Raw genomic sequence first — 10,951 nt, forward strand, 5'->3', positions numbered from 1 at the left:
GAACTATAATATAGTATCCAAATCAATGCATGCATATTACTTTTGTAGGCATTCTAATATCTAATTACAACACTGTACCTATCTGATGCATTGTTGTAAAAAATGTCCATTTAGGTAAATTAATTAACCGATTAGTCTTTGGTGGTGACTAAACCGTCATGAATTTTTTCTACTAATCGGTTGATAATTATTCCCGATTATGACTAATTATTCCCGATTAATTGCTTGGTGGTACCCTGTCCGTCCAATGAATGCATACTATTGTTGTAGTTTACAACGCTGATATGATGAATGAATAAAATTAGCGCTAGTATACTATACACTTTTAGAAATATCCTTGAAACCTTGATTGTTATCTTTCTTAATTAGTAGGTGGGGATTCCGAAATAAATAGCCCAGTAACTTGTACCAAATTAAAATGCAAGTTTCTGAAAAATATAAACATAAATACAAAACTTGCAAGTCGATCTTCTCCAAATTATTAAAAGAAATTAGCTTTAGTTTATGATCATATCAAATAGCAGCACCTATATGAAGCTTATTTAATTATTAATCAATAGTTAAAAAATTGATACATATGTAATAAATAGAGTTTGCTCCATTAAACTCAATAATTAAAATGAAGAAAACATAAAGATTGTGGAATCTAGTCTCTATTGCCATACAACTTGAGCTTATAATGAGTAGCTAACTCAGTGGACAGGACCAATGATATCCTTTAATAGAAATATGGTATATATGTCTAACACCTACCAAACCCGACCCGTTATCACCCCTATAAATTGAAGAACACTATACTCCTTCTCTCCTAAGAAACAACCTCACAGAAAAAACATCACACCAAAAGAGTAGCTCTCTAAACCTTTTAACTAAAGCAAAGAAATATCAACCTTATATGGGTGGTGCCCAATCCTGCTTCTCCTGCAAAGAACAAAGCTATAGAGATGATGAGCACTATGAACTACCACGCTACACATCAAGCCGTGTGCGACCGAGTGACGAAGACAGGGGTCTCTACGTTGGTGATCCCGATGTTGACTACAAGGCAACCGAGTTGATTAAATGCTACAGGAAGCGTTTCATGGATCTCGAGACTCAGAGTACTGTCGCCTAAGTGTAGTTATATATATATATTGAATATATATTAAGATTGATTTATGCTTACAAGTTATAACTAGGTTGTTGCATTAGACCTATGTATGATGTGTATTATTATAAGTAGTTAAACTATATATATAAGATGGGTGTTGAGGTTTTACTTGTGTGTACCTTGTATTCTCTTGTTCTTCTTTCTTTTTGTTCTCTTCTCTTTTGTTTCTTTTAGCAATTAAACTCCCTTAACTGAGAACAAAGTTGTAGAGGAGGAATAAGAAATGAGTGCATTTCTTTACTATAGGCTGCTGGCATTAAATTTCTAATTACCTGGGAAAAATTATATCTTTTTATGTAACTCTTTTTATTTTTACATTCCTTCATAGTATATGTCATTTTGCTTTGAGGATAAGAAGTTCATCATTTGATGTTGAGCGTACAATAAATCTATACTGAAAAAATATTTAGGTTGATTAATTGCAATAATTAATGTAGTTTGAGCCTTTGATCTGTTATGCGTGCTATGTTCATTCCTTTGGACCTCCAACCCGCAAACACCCCCCCCCCCCCCGTGTCCACTGCCTATTTGGAATAGCGCAGTGGGGCAGTACGTATGCAAAATATGAGATATTTCAGAGGATGCGAATGGCCCCAACCCCACAACCCGCAAACCCCAAATCTTTATTTTCTATTTCTTGCTTTAGTCGGTATAGTCTTTTTATGGAATCCAACATTTTTAATAATTGGAATGTTTCTTTTGTAACAATGGTTACTTTTTGTTCTTGTTCATTTAGTTGTTTACATATAGATATGATTGTGTAAAATTCAATCAACCTTCAGGAAAAGCTCAAAGACAAATTAGGATATGCTTCTCTTTATTTGAAATAGAAATATCTTCCATGCACAGATGGACTGTTTGATTTATATTTTTGGTGTGATCTTAATTGCATGAATTAAAACTAGAACACAAATTAATAAGGAACAAATTAATGAAAACTCAGTTGAAAATTGACTTCAGAATTTATTAAAATAAAACTATTAAATTCTAGATATATTCTCAATCATTCACAGATTTTTATATAAGCATTAATTTGTATATATGTATATATGTATACCAGTAACAACATACACCCTCTGCTGATTAACGACAAGAGATCATATTAATGTATGCTATTAATTAATTAATGCCATATACAACCATACAACAAATTAATAGTTGAATATAAATTTTCGAACTAATTTAATATAGACATATGTACTAAATTTGATGATAGTTATTTTTTAATTCAAAAAAATCATTATCATATATTAACTGATTTAAAATTTTAATATATATAGTTGATAAGTTATATAAGTTTTCTTTATTAACAATTTTTTTTTTTCAAATTGCTCCAAATATTTTTCTTGAGCATAAGATGAGAATCAAAGCTCTGCAAATCAAACCTAGCTAGTGCAGTTTAATGATTTTCATTGAGAAATTTAATTAATGACTTCTTACATATGGGGGGTCAACACCTTATTCTATACAGTTGCATGCATATCAAAATTGATTAAGAACTTTGATTAATTAATGACTTTGATTGTGCATGTATATTAATTAAATGATATGAATAGTAGGTGAGGCATTTAATGCCCCCTTCTTTCGGTTCTAAATCATGCCATATTTTGGGACTGCCTAACTATGCTCTTAATCTTGCTCCAAATTAGAATAGTGTTTTCACGTCCGAAAGTGTAAAGTTTAGGGTTTATTTTGTACCAGTTCAACTTCAACCGAAAGAATAATCAATGCACCAAAATTAAATATACAACAAAGTTCAAGTTATATTATTCAATATAATGTGTTATCTGTAATAATGTCAGCTAGATCAGCAATTTTATATCCTGAATTTTCAATTTTCTCAAAAAAAAAAAAAACTAATTAAATTCATACTTGAACATTCGTTTGCAATTATATTTCTAAACGATAGAAAATGCACTTGTACAATTGTAGTTTACAACTTTAATATATGAACTTAAGAGAGCCAGCAGTCACAATTAAGCAATAGTACATGCTGCATTGACGTAAACCATGAAAATAAATTAAAAACCCAAAATTGGTATTGAGGCCGGGGTTATTGAAAAACATATACTGCTTCCAAATTAGGCAAACTCCACTCCGGATTTTATATATTTTGAAGGCACATAAATTCGATAATTACAATGTCACAATAATGGGGTAAAGATTTTAACAGAATATATAGTTTTCACCTGTATTGTTTCTATAGTCAATGTGCTGGACGAAGTCAAAATTTCTCTGTTAAAATCTTTACCCCCAATAATGATACATATCATGGTTTCATTTTCAAACGGCTAACTAGTTCATAACTATTTGCTATGACAAGAATTCGCAAGGGTTAAGCTTTGCTTTACCATCTCTTGACCTGCCTTTGTTTAGCTCTTAAACTTAAAGTAATAATGGGCTAGTTCATAATTTGTTTAATTTCTAGTGTTGTGTACTACTGTTATGTAATTGGTTGATTTTGGGCAGATTCTCATGTGTGTTATATTTTTAATTTACATATGTTGCTTGTATGTTGTATGTTATTTATTAATTGGTGTATATATAGTTTTTTTTTATATAAAATGTTTATAATGTGCTAGCTAGCATTTATATATGTTAATTTGCTAGCCATAAACATATATAAATTAACCTGATAACTTCTATAAATTAAGAATGCAAATGGACTCAATACACATATTTATACAAAATGACACATACATACAAATTTTGAACATGATCTGTTGAGAGGCCAGACGTGAATGAATCGTTTCTTTAGAGAAAATTGTATTTGGAGATTTGGCATAATCATACACAGTTTCTTGCATTTTAGTCGTGTATGAAGTTGTAAAATCATACATGGTTTCTTTATAAAGCACCGTGATAGAAATTCAAGTGTCTTTCGTACACAGGTTTTGTTCTTGTTGACCATGTGTGTATGTGGTTGAGCATATTTTTTCACGTACACCTCCTCTCAAGACACACTGTTAATTTGTTGAAAATTTATCGTATATGTGCGTAGATATGCTCGTATAATTAGCATTTTTATAGCAGTGGCTAGTAGTCACAAGCAATGCTACATTATTGACACAAACTATGAAATTAAATAAAGACCAAAATATGTACATATATTGAGGGGTGATTGTGAATAAATATACATACTGCTTCCAAATTAAGCAAACTCCACTCTGGATTTATTTCGTAAGTACACAAATCCAACAATGACTAAATGACTATAATGAGATAAAGATATTAACAAAACAGTTTTGACTTCATACAATGCATGGACTATATGCAGCGTTTGTTTTGATTCTATAGTTTGTGCATTGTACAAGCCAAAACTGCTATGTAAAAATATATACCACCAATAATGCTACATATATATCATGGCTTCATTTTTAAACGGTTAGTTCATAATTGTTTGTTAGGAGAAGAACTCGTGAGAGTTAAGCTTTGCTTTACCATCTATCCATCTCCCTTTGTAGCTCAAAGTAATATATTCTACATCATTCATGGACTTGCCTTTTGGCAATTCCCCTTGCCAATAATTTGTATGCTCCTCTTTCTTTTGTCCACTGCCTTGTAAGTCACAAACTAAGTTGGATAAGAGTGGAAGAAAGATCTAGAACTTTATTATATTAAGCACGTAGTTGTTCTGATCCGCTAACGACTGAGATTGAAAGATGAATTTTTGAATTAAATATCTACCCTCTAATCACATAATATGTTTTCTTTTGATTAAATAGATCTATTTTATGTGTAAAAGTCTAATTTTTTTGAAAAACATATTTTCCACACAAACTGCTACATGGTTTGTCACGATTAAAATTGAATGAATCTCTAGCGACCTGTTTCATTATTTCTTTTTACAACTATCTTTAATTTCTGCAATTAAATTATTTCCTTATTTCTCTGTTTCCTCCATTTCATTTCTTCTCTTCCTCTGTAGTTTCAATAATGAAAATAGAAACAATCATATATTTCTGATCTGGAGAGAAAATGAAGAATATCTAGAACTTTCATGTAGAAAAAAGATTTGTAGAGAAATTTTCACTGTTAAAATAATTTTCATCAAGAATATATATGTAGAGAAAATTCTTATTTGAATAATTTAATCATATTTTTTTAATTTTATTTTTTTACAGATCATTTTTTCTCTAATCGTTTAATTTGTCTTGCTTGTGGAGAAAATTAGAAAATTGCAATGATACTTCAAAAAACAATTTCAGGTTATATTTGATATGGTTTTTTCATTTGTTGTTTTTTTTCATTTGTGTCTTTTATTTTCATTTAAATATATTTTTTTCTTAATTTTCTGTGAATGTCAAACAAAAATATCTCTTTATTTTATATTCAATTTTATAATATGTCCCTGTTGCAACGCATAGTCACGAAACTAGTATATAGATTAATTAGTGATATATTTCATGAAAACGACTTTCATATTGCAATTGGGTCACCGAAATGGAAGATGAAAAATATGATGACTTCTTAATTAAGGTTTAGTAGAACTTAAGGTGTTCTTAAGCTCACTACTTTGGTGAGCTTAACTTCAAAGCCATCCTACTTGACTTCAACTGACGAATTGAAATTGTTAAAACCGATATACTTCACGAATAATAAATCTATATTCAAACACTACTACAAAACAAAACACATTTACCATCATCCCTTTACTATCGGATGTGCTTCCGCACAAATTGTGTATGTAATGAGTGGCAGCACTATAATTACTTTGACATTGTTACCGTCTATTCGGTATAACCAACCAATGGCATTGATGGCCCTCCCTCCTTTACCATCAGTTAAATTTTAATAACAGTTAGTATTGAGCAACTCTTCAACATCGGTTTGGATATACGGATGTTGGCACTGAGGGGGTGACGTTTACCATCTGTTGTGTACATGATTCTTTGGTGATAATACAAAGTAATAATAACTCGTTACCATATTGAACCAATGGCATATTCTCAGGGGCAATGCTTTGTAAATAACTAAAACTTCGGGTTTAGTAGTATACACTATCTGCTATATATGTTAAACCGATGGTGATCTTGTTATATTATATATATTCCAGTAAATCCTAGGTCAATCAATTTATCTCCCAGAACCTTTGATAATATCCCCAAATTAAGTATTGTACTAGCTCGCTTTGAATTTTAACTTCCCAAAATCGACGGACAAAGATCAACATTCCTCTCCTGGAGTTATTAATTTGTATGCTAGATCACTCTTCTCTAATTTATTTTTTGTTTATTTTAATCGTTATTTTGAATGGTTTATTAAATTAGACAATAATTAATTTAAACTAAGGTTTTTTTTTTTTTTTGTATAGACAAAATGAGTAGCCAAAATAGTTGTTACTCATCAGATCCTTATTACAATAGATGTCTTAAGCCAACTGTTTTGATGGTTTCATACACCAAAAAGAATTCGAGGAGGAAATTTTATTAATGTCCATAATGCAATCAATGGATGAGCTGGTGCATGCGACAACACTGCCAATTTAAGTAACATAAGTTTAAATCCTCATATGCAACATTGGAGACAAGTTGCAAGATATTGAAATGAGACAGAAGTATTTTCAATTTTCAAGAAACAACTAGCAGTATTTGTACTTTGTGTGTTGATGTTTGTGATCTTTATTTTAATTGTTGTGTTCTTGCTTCATTTAAAGTAGTTGATTAAATAAGATGGGTGCTACAAACTGTTCAAAATCCATGCAAAAACATATTCTTAAAATTAAATCATGTTTTTATCTCAAGTTTTTTATGGTGTACAAATGACACATGACAATGCATTATTGTTTAATCTCTTACACAAACTCCGGTCCTTTGAAATAAGTGGTGGTTTGCGAATGAGTTTGAACAGCAATGTAAGTCCATTGTCATATGTCCATTTTTATACTGCCTTAGACTTGGAATTAAAACATGATTTAATGTTCAAAACATGTTTTGCATGGATACATATATATATGCATATTTGACGGCTATTTTTATTAATATCCCTAAAACAAATCAAAATTTTAAAAATGCCCCTGCTCCCAATTTTTTTAAAAAAATGCCCTGACCGCCTGGGCTTCGGGCGGCCCAAAAAAGCCCATGAAGCGCCGGCCCAACTGGCGGCCCACAACACCAGTAAGGCGCCCCCCCATCTGGCGCCCCATAAGCCAAGTGAGGCGCCCCCCCATCTGGCGCCCCACTGCCCATCAGATAACCACACCCGTGAGCCGCCCCTCCTCTCTGCCTCTTCTCCCCCATTGCCTCTGCCGAAAAAAAGAGGGAAAAAAGAGAAAAAAAGAGAAAAAAGAAGAAGAAAGAAGCCGTTCCGAGCCGACCCCTCTCTGCCTCGCACCACGCTCGTCACTGCCTCGCGCCTCGATTCGCTTCTCTCTCGATCGAACAAGTGAGTTTTCTTTTTTTCGATTCGATTAGGGTTTAGGGTTTCGGTTAAATGTGATTAAATGATGTAATGTGATTCGGTTTTCTTTGATTCGATGTTTATGGTGAAATGTTAGTAATTAGTTGAATTGATTGAATTGGTCGAATTGGTTCGATTGGATGCTTGAATTAGATGATTGAATTGCTTGATTGCTTGAATTAGATGGTTGAATTGCTTGATTGCTTGAATTAGATGGTTGAATTGCTTGATTGCTTGAATTGGATGCTTGAATTGCTTGAATTGGTTCAATTGCTCGAATTTAGGATTATGATTTATGGTAAAATTGCTTGAATGACATATGGTTGAATTTAGGGTTTGTAGTTGTGAATTGTGATTTTTTTTTAAAATTTAGGGTTTATAGTTAAATTTAGGGTTTATGTTTGTCAATTGTGAATTACTTACAAATTTAGGGTTTACACTTCAATTTAGGGTTGGAATTTATGGTTCAAATGGTTGAACGGCTTAAGAACTTATTTTTTGGGTTTATGATTTAAAAATATGCATATTTATTTTTTGAAAATTATTTTTGTGATAGTTTATAAAAAACATGTATATATGAATATAAAAGATTTGAAGTAAAACTAATTATTTTGAAGTATATCAATATTTGTTTAAAAATGATATATATATTTTTTTTATTGTAAGTAAATTGCATGTATATCTCATTTTTTTTATTGTAAGTAAATTGCATGTATATCTCATTTTTTTTATTGTAAGTAAATTGCATGCATTTGTTTACAAAAAAAAAAATGCATGTACATGCAAAATTAATTTTGTAAACAAATTCCATATACACCCAAAAAATAAACCCAGAATTGTATATGCATTTTTTTTTGTAAAGTTTATTTATTTTCAACAAAATTAATTTTTGTAAAAAAAAAAATGCGTATGCATGCAATTTACTTACATGCAAAGTGTAAATTAATTGTATATACATGCAAATGCATATGCATGCAACAAAATTAATTGTATATGCATGAACATCATATAAATGCAATTTATTTACATACAATTATTTTTGGATTATATACATGCAATTCTTATTAAAAAAAAATTATATAAATTGTATGTTTGCATGTATATGATTTTCAATAAATCTAAAAAAAGTAAACCCAGAATTGTATGTAAATTGCATGTATATGCATTTTTTTTGTTTAAAAATTAATTTTGTTTTTTTTTGTAAAGTTTATTTGTTTACAAAAAAAATGCATGTACATGCAAAATTAATTTTGTAAACAAATTGCATATACACCCAAAAAGTAAACCCAGAATTGTATATGCTTCTTATTAAAAAAAATTTATATAAATTGTATGTTTTGATTAATATTTTTTGGCAAATGTAGTATGCCTAGAGTTAGACGGTGGGGAGTACGAGCTGAGCCTGCAGAGGGTGCAGATCCTGTGGATCCGAGTGGAGCTGGCACGTCCTCGGTGGATCCGACTGGAGAGGGCCCGTCGTCGTATGATGATACGACTGGCAGGGGTTTTGAGGATCCGACTGGAGCACCTTGTTGGAATGCCGATCTCATATTTAGCATAAATGAGCTGGACCCGGCAGATACAGATCCAGAGGCGTATGGCTCCCACAGACCACGATATGGAGTGGAGATGGAACATGACTTTGAGGCTGGTGGGAGTTCATCTCAGACTGCAGATGGCTTTGTCTCTGCATTATTTGGCGCACCGCCTCCTTCCACGTATTCTGCAAGCTGGGAGCAAGATCCATGGGAGCTGCGTACACAGCCCGCCAATGCAGAGTCAGCTGCTGGATTTGATCCATGGGCAGCCAGGACAGGTACGCAGCACATGTATACGGGGGACGAGGATGAGGATATGGGGGACGATGAGGAGGATTTGGGAGAGGATGCATTACGAGATGTGAGTCCGCAGAGGCGCGTGCAGCCGCACAGGCATGGCAAGGGCGTAGCGGCTCCTAGGTTGTCTCTATCCGGAAGGAGACGAAGATGATGATTGTAGAGTTTTTGTTTATTGTGATATATTTCTGACTGTAGTATTTTGACTATGGGACTGCTGTATTATGTTGACATTACGTTTTTTTATTTTATGTTCATGTTGGTATTATGTTGTTTGCACTTTACATTTCATTATTATAACACAGTTCAACAATACAATTAAAGTTCAACAATATAATTAAAAGCTTAACAGTATACTTCAAGTAATTACATTCAAACTAAGAAATTATATTCAAGTAATTACAATTTCTTCACTATTTGCTAGGGTCCTGACCGCCTGGGCCACGGGCGGTCCACTAGGGATGCCTATTTATTCGTTTTTTCTCTCTCTCTTCTCACTCCAACATCAGTCTACCTTCCACCTCAAAGGCAGAAAGAAGGGAGAAAGCGCTCAAGGCGATTTCGGGCGATTTTCTGGGCGACTACAGCTACAGGTAATTTAAATATTTTTTAAATTATTTTTTAAATATTTTTGGTAATTATTTTTTAAATATTTCTTTTAATTATTTTTAAAATATTTATTTCAATTATTTTTTATATATTTTCTAATTAGCCATTGATTACTGTACAGTTAGTATTTAATTACGCACATAATTAGCCTTCCTAATCAATTGCTGTCACTTGAAACCCTAGTTATAATGGCACCCAAAGTTGGAAAAAATAGAGGAAGAACTGAAACCGAACGCGAAGCAAAAAGAGCACTCATTAATAATTTTTGGACGGCTGAAGCCTACGCGATGAGGAATTTGGAAAGATTGTTTTCACCCAAAAATAAAGAAGCATTTCTATGCACTCTTGATCCATCAATTAGAAAAATGCTGATGGAAGGCTGGGTGGACAGGGTCCCTCCACCTGGATGGGGACAGTGCTGCTTATGTGAGCTGAACGGAGATATGGTGGATATGTTCTTCTGTTATAAATGTAGCAAAGCTGTTCATCCCAATTGCATGGACCCGCATGCAGATCTGCTGAACGACGCTCGTCTCACTACGTGGGAGTGTCCTGCGTGCGTCCGTCGGGCTGAGGAAAAAAAGGGAGCAAGCTCCTCGTCTCGTAAGGCTTAGACCCCAATTGTATGTTGTTGTAGTATTTTATGTTTTAACTGTAACGGTTTGTATAATTGATATTTGAACTGGTTGTTGCTGTATGAATTTTATGTTACCTTATTCTATGGACTCGACGGTACTGTATTATTTAGTAATGTATTTGAATTTTAAATTCCTGGATTTATTATGAATTTTAATCCGTTTTTCTTCACAAAATTCTTCAAATCAAAATTAATCTATATAAAAAAAAAAAAAAAAAAAACCATGGGGCGCCCTTAGGGCTGGCGCCTCACTTGCCTTATGGGGCGCCCCAGGGGGTGGCGCCTCACAGGGTATTTTGGGCCGCCCTGGGCCCAGGCGGT

The sequence above is a fragment of the Carex rostrata genome, chromosome 35 (assembly GCF_964058835.1).
Source record: "Carex rostrata chromosome 35, lpCarRost1.2, whole genome shotgun sequence".
NCBI lineage: Eukaryota > Viridiplantae > Streptophyta > Magnoliopsida > Poales > Cyperaceae > Carex > Carex rostrata.